The sequence below is a fragment of the Natator depressus genome, chromosome 13 (assembly GCF_965152275.1).
Source record: "Natator depressus isolate rNatDep1 chromosome 13, rNatDep2.hap1, whole genome shotgun sequence".
Taxonomy (NCBI): Eukaryota; Metazoa; Chordata; order Testudines; family Cheloniidae; genus Natator; species Natator depressus.
This window is the reverse complement of record NC_134246.1, coordinates 4,997,530-5,003,890: the sequence shown is the minus strand read 5'-3', so window position 1 is coordinate 5,003,890 and position 6,361 is coordinate 4,997,530.

Here is a 6,361-nt window from a genome sequence, read left to right as displayed (position 1 = left end):
CTCGGGTGGACTCAGGCTTTGGTTCCCCCCAGCCCCAGGGTGGAGTAATAATTTTTGTTGTCAGAAGGGGGTTGTGGTGCAATGAAGTTTGAGAATACTTGACATACACCATTCAGTCACATATACACACACCTATGTAGTCACCCCCCTCGCCCCTTCCCCCATTCTTATTTCTGCACCATCCAGTTAAATACACAGGGCCACGCTTCCAAAGCACGGCTTCTGCTCGTGCCTGTGCAACGTTGTATGCACCAACCTTTTTCAGCGTGTGCACTGGGGATAGAATTTGCACATGCAAAACCCTCTCTCGGCTTCTGTTCAATTCCAAGGCCTCCACATGTGCACAGTTGTCTCTGCACGCAACGCTGCGGGCTCACAAATCAAGGCCAAGTCGAGGCCTTGAAAATACTGAGTCACGACATCACCCCCACAGGCACCTCTGCCATGTCACTGAGAAATACCCAGACCATTCAATCCCACACACACAGAGCCGACTCAGTGCAAGGGGCGTTTAGTACTATCTCAGTACTGAAACACATGTCACAGGTGTGATGAGTTTCCCATTTTCAAGCTGGGCGAGAGGGGCCCGTTTAAAGTGAGAGATTTGTGGCTGGCTGCACTCTGAGTTACAGAACAGCCAGAGTGGAAGACAGGCAGTTGGAGCAGCCATGGCAACAACCCCTTGCTTGAGGGCCTGATTTTAAGAAGTGCTGAATTCAGTGGGCACAGTGCCTCTGCAAATCAGGCCCTGGAGTCTTTGTGGGCAGACTGCTGATGAGGTGCTGGAGAGGAGAACAGCAGGGTCTGTGCCAGAAGAGAATGTTTAAAGGCAAATAACTCTGTGAATGTCCAACGGGAGCGAGAAGGAAGATTTCCTCAGGTGAGGGTTGAGGCTTCCCTGAGTGCAACAGAGGCGATCCTGAAATGCTCGCAATGCAAAACTTGATCCTCTGTTCCTGGGGCAACTGCTCCAGCTGTCTGGTGGGTGGAGCATGTGCAGAGCAGCAGCTCTTTTGGGTTAGCTGTGGGTTTCGTCTGCTCAGACAGCGGGGATTTTTGGTCACAGTGGGAATCCTGTATAAACAAGGATGACTTTGGTTTCTGACATAGAAGGAGAAAACTTTCTCCACTTCCTTGCGACTGGTGCCTGGTTTCTGTGCTGCGAAGGCTCACTTTGCCTGGGTGCAAGCCAGGGCTCAGAAGGTGTCTTGGGGCACCCTCTTCCTTGTGAGTTATTTATTTATTTGTATGATGATCCTAGTACCTAGGAGCCCCAGTCATGAAACAGGACCCCACTGCACTAAGCGCTGTCCACAAGACCAAAGCTGGCCCGTGTCAGCTGACTTGGGCTCACAGGGCTCGGGCTGCAGAACTGTGGTGCAGACATTTGGGCTCAGGTTGGAGCCCAGGCTCTGGGATCCCACCCCCCTCTTGCGGTCCCACAGCTAAGGCTCCAGCCCAAGCCTGAACATCTATGCCACAGTTTAACAGCCCCACAGTCCAAGTCAGCTGACAAGGGCCAGCCGCAGGTCTGTAACTGCGGTGTGGACAGACCCTCAGGGACAGTTTGGTGGCCCATGCAAAATGTATTTGGGAGCGTCTAACTGTGGTATGTGACCTATCGCTTAAATCAGCCTCTGTACCAGATGACTAGCAGATAGCTAATGTAACGCCGATTTTTAAAAAAGGTTCCAGTGGTGATCCTCGCAATTACCAGGCAAATTGATAGAAACTATAGTGAAGAACAGAATTCTCAGACACATTAATGACCACTATATGTTGGGGAAGAGTCACCATGGCTTTTGTAAAAGGAAATCATGCCTCACCCTTCTATTAGAATTCTTTGAGGGGGGCCAACAAACATGTGGACAAGGGTGGTCCCATGGATATAATGTACTTGGACTTTCAGAAAGCCTTTGACAAGGTCTCTTGCCAAAGGCTCTTAAGCAAAGTAAGCAATCATGGGCTAAGAGGGAAGGTCTTCTCATGGATCAGAAACTGGTTAAAAGATAGGAAACAAAGGATAGGAATAAACGGTCTGTTTTCACAGTGGAGAGAGGTAAATAGTGGTGTACTCCGGGGGTCTGTACTCGGACCAGTGCTGGTCAACATATTCATAAATGAGCTGGAAAGAGTGGTAAAAAGTGAAGGGGAAAAATCTGCAGACCATACAAAATTACTCAAGGTAGTTAAGTCCAAAGCTGACTGTGAAAAGTTACAAAAGGATCTCACAAAGCTGGATGACTGGGCAACAATATGGCAGATGAACTTCAGTGTTGATAAATGCAAAGTAATGCACATTGGAAAACAAATCCCAGCTGTACATACAAAATGATGGGGTCTAAATTAGCTGTTACCACTCAAGAAAGAGATCTGGGAGTCATTGTGGATAGTTCTCTGAAAACATCTGCTCAATGTACAGCGGCAGTCAAAAAAGCAAACCGAATGTTAGGAATCGTTCGGAAAGGGATAGATAATAAGACAGAAAATATCATACTGACACGATATAAATCCATGGTATGCCCACATCTTGAATACTGCGTGCGGTTCTGGGCATCCCATCTCAGAAAAGATACATTAGAATTGGAAAAAGTACAGAGAAGAGCAACAAGAATGATTAGGAATATGTAACAGCTTCCATATGAGGGGAGGTTAAAAAGACTGGTACAGTTCAGCGTAGAAAAGAGACGACCGAGAGGGGAAATGAGAGAAGTCTATAAAATCATGACTGGTGTGGAGAAAGTGAATAAGGAAGTGCTATTTACCCCTTCACAGAAGACACGAACCCAGTGAAATTAATAGGCAGCAGCAGGTTTAAAACAAACATAAGGAAGCACTTCTTCACACGAAGCACAGTTGACCTGTGGCATTTGTTGCCAAAAGATGTTGTGAAGGCCAAAAATATAACTGGGTTCAAATAAGGATTAGATAAGCTCATGGAGGACAGGTCCATCAATGGCTATTAGCCAAGATGGTTGGGGATCTGGGTGTCCCTAAACCTCTGACTGCCAGAAGCTGGAGCCGGATGACAGAGGATGGATCACTTGATTGACTGTTCTGTTTATTCCTTCTGAAGCATCCGGCACTGGCTGCTGTTAGATGGCAGGATACTGGGCTGGAAGTACCATTGGTCTGGCCCATTAGGGCCAAGCTTATGTTCTTATGTCTCCGGACAGTGCTGATTGGGCAGGTGCGCACATTATCAAATGCCACCATCTCATTTGGCACTCACCGGCCCTTTGTTGGCTGCCTCAGTGGAGAGACCAAGGGACAGAATGGACCCTGGAGACAGCTCCTCTCCTGTCCTAATACGTGGCGACTTCAGGCTAAGGCAGAGACACCTTGGTGGGTCGTATCATAGGGAAGCCTGCTGCACCTGCTCTGTAGACAAAGGACTTCGCTCTCCAAGACTGGGAGCTCATCGCTTTTCAAAAGCGTGAAGGTCACTTTCACATAAAATAAACAGACACTAAGAAAACAACCCCAAGCAGGGAATGCAGACGATGGAGTCACAGACAAGAGGGTGTCCCCACAGCCAGCTCAACCCCCCTATGGGCCTGATTCAAAGCCCAGTGGTGTTAGTGGGAAAGTTCCATTGCGTCAGTGAGTTCGCATAGGGCCATAAAGCTCCATAACCCACTCAAATAAGCAATGTGTGTGTGTGTGTTTGTGAAACATTTCAGAAACAGCCCTTCCTGAATGTTTAAAGTGTCCTCAGTTAAATGTGGCCTCTGAAGCTTCACAGAAAAGTGAGAAAGAAATTACTACACAACCCAACTAAGCTTCAGTTATCATAGTGACCTGATCTAACAGGAGCCAGGACACTGAAAGCTAAGGGGGATTTCCACCCTTAACTTGTCCTGTTGCACCTTGGGCAAGTGGGAAAAACATCCAGCCTTCCTAAAGGTAATAGCAGCCTGCCCAGCTGTCCTTGCACAGGAGAACATGGCGACATCAAGTAGACCACATTGAAATACCCAAACGTAGTAAAGTTTGGACCTATTCAAGGGAAGAAGGGATCAAAGTTCTTGGAATTTCATCTGGAGTCAACGCCATTGGTCATCTTTTCACCATGCAGGTGTTCATCTGTGGTCAGCCAGGCTACATTTGTCAGGTTAGGGATTCTCCCCACCCCTGGAAGCAAGGATTGGAGAAGCTACAGAGAACAAAGGTCAGACCAAAAAGGACAAGCATGCCAGTCCTGGCCTCCCATTCTGCTCCCCCTCTGCAGTGATCAGCTGATTCTGGTTTCCAGTGTTACCACATCCCAGTGGGCAAACAGATTTCAGCATTTGCACCCCAGGAGGGTAGTCATCAAACATGGGTGCACCAGTGTGGGGTTTGCACCACAAAAGAAGTGGTCACAACAACTGTGCATGCAGAAAGAGGTGTAAAAAATTGGAAGCTGGCTAAAAAGTTTGACACTAAAAGGCAAGGGGCTGAATGGAACTCTGCTGGGAGTCAAATGAGTGTCACTAGAGATGAATTTCTCCTCACCTAGCTGGCCACTTTAGCTGTGTTTCATCTTTTAACTTCTCCACAAGGCTTATAAACAATCTTGGACTTCTGAGCATTTTTTTCTCCAGGAAATGTCTTTCTTTTTAAAAGTTTTTTGGAAATACTTGTTTTAGAAAAAGATGAAGTACATATTGCTGATCATAATACCAAGGCGACCAGTACCGGCAATGAGACCAACAGAGTCTGCTCATTCCACTAGAGCTCAGAGGTAGGGGATAGGTTGGTGCACGAATGAGAAAGTAGGGGACAGGAGAGGTGCATGGTCGATGCAGGGGTCGAATGAGTCTATGGAGGGCCCTGTTAATCATAGAATCATAGAATATCAGGGTTGGAAGAGACTTCAGGAGGTCATCTAGTCCAACCCCGTGCTCAAAGCAAGACCAATCCCCAACTAAATCATCCCAGCCAGGGCTTAAAAACCATTAAGGCCACGTCTACACTACCCGCCGGATCGGTGGGTAGTGATTGATCTATCGGGGATCGATTTATCGCATCTAGTGTAGGCGCAATAAATCGATCCCCGATCGCTCTGCTGTCGACTCCGGAACTCCACCAGGGCGAGAGGCGGAAGCGGAGTCGACGGGGGAGCAGCGGCCGTTGATCCCGTGCCGCAAGGATGCGAAGTAAGTGATTCTAAGTCAATCTAAGATACGTCGACTTCAGCTACGCTATTCTCGTAGATGAAGTTGCGTATCTTAGATTGACCCCCCCCCCCCCCCCGTGGTGTAGACCAGGCCAAAGGAAGGAGATTCCACCACCTCCCTAGGTAACCCATTCCAGTGCTTCACCACCCTCCGAGTGAAAAAGTTTTTCCTAATATCCAACCTAAACCTCCCCCAGTGCAACTTGAGACCATTACTCTTTGTTCTGTCATCTGGTACCACTGAGAACAGGCTCTTTGGAACCCCCTTTCAGGTAGTTGAAAGCAGCTATCAACCCCCCCCTCATTCTTCTCTTCTGCAGACTAAATTATCCCAGTTCCCTCAGCCTCTCCTCATAAGTCATGTGCTCCAGCCCCTAATAATTTTTGTTGCCCTCCGCTGGACTCTTTCCAATTTTTCCACATCTTTCTTGTAGTGTGGGGCCCAAAACTGGATACACTACTCGAGATGAGGCCTCATGAATGCCGAAGAGAGGGGAATGATCACATCCCTCGATCTACTGGCAATGCTCCTACTTATACAGCCCAAAATGCTGTTAGCCTTCTTGGCAACAAGGACACACTGTTGACTCATATCCAGCTTCTCGTCCACTGTAATCCCTAGGGCCTTTTCTGCAGAACTGCTGCCGAGCCACTCGGTTCCTAGTCTGTAGCAGTGCATGGGATTCTTCCATCCTAAGTGCAGGACTCTGCACTTGTCCTTGTTGAACCTCATCAGATTTCTTTTGGCCCAATCCTCTAATACACTGTATATCTGCAAATCCCAGGTTTGCAACCCAGCAGGTCTGAAGATTGGGATCACAGCAGTCCAGCTCCAGTGCCTATTCTTCTGCAAACTGCATCCTTATATTCCCTGTCTTGTGCCATGTACAGTATAACCAAACTCTGGTTAATGGATACTCAGGGGTCAGTCATGCCCCCACCCCAACAGCAATCAGCATCATCCAGTACAGCCTTGTAGATTGTCCCATGACATGGGTAGGGGTGCGTTAACCCCAGTGTCCCAGCTAACTTCAAATGCTTGTAATTAACTCTTACTTAAATCCCCCTAAAGTTATCACTGGGTATATTAATCTTCTTTATTTCCTGCCCTAGCATGTTGTATAGTGTTGTTATGTGCTGTTAAACAGCTACCATGTTCTACCCCAGAGGTGGTTGCATTTCAGTGGGGAGTGAAATTAT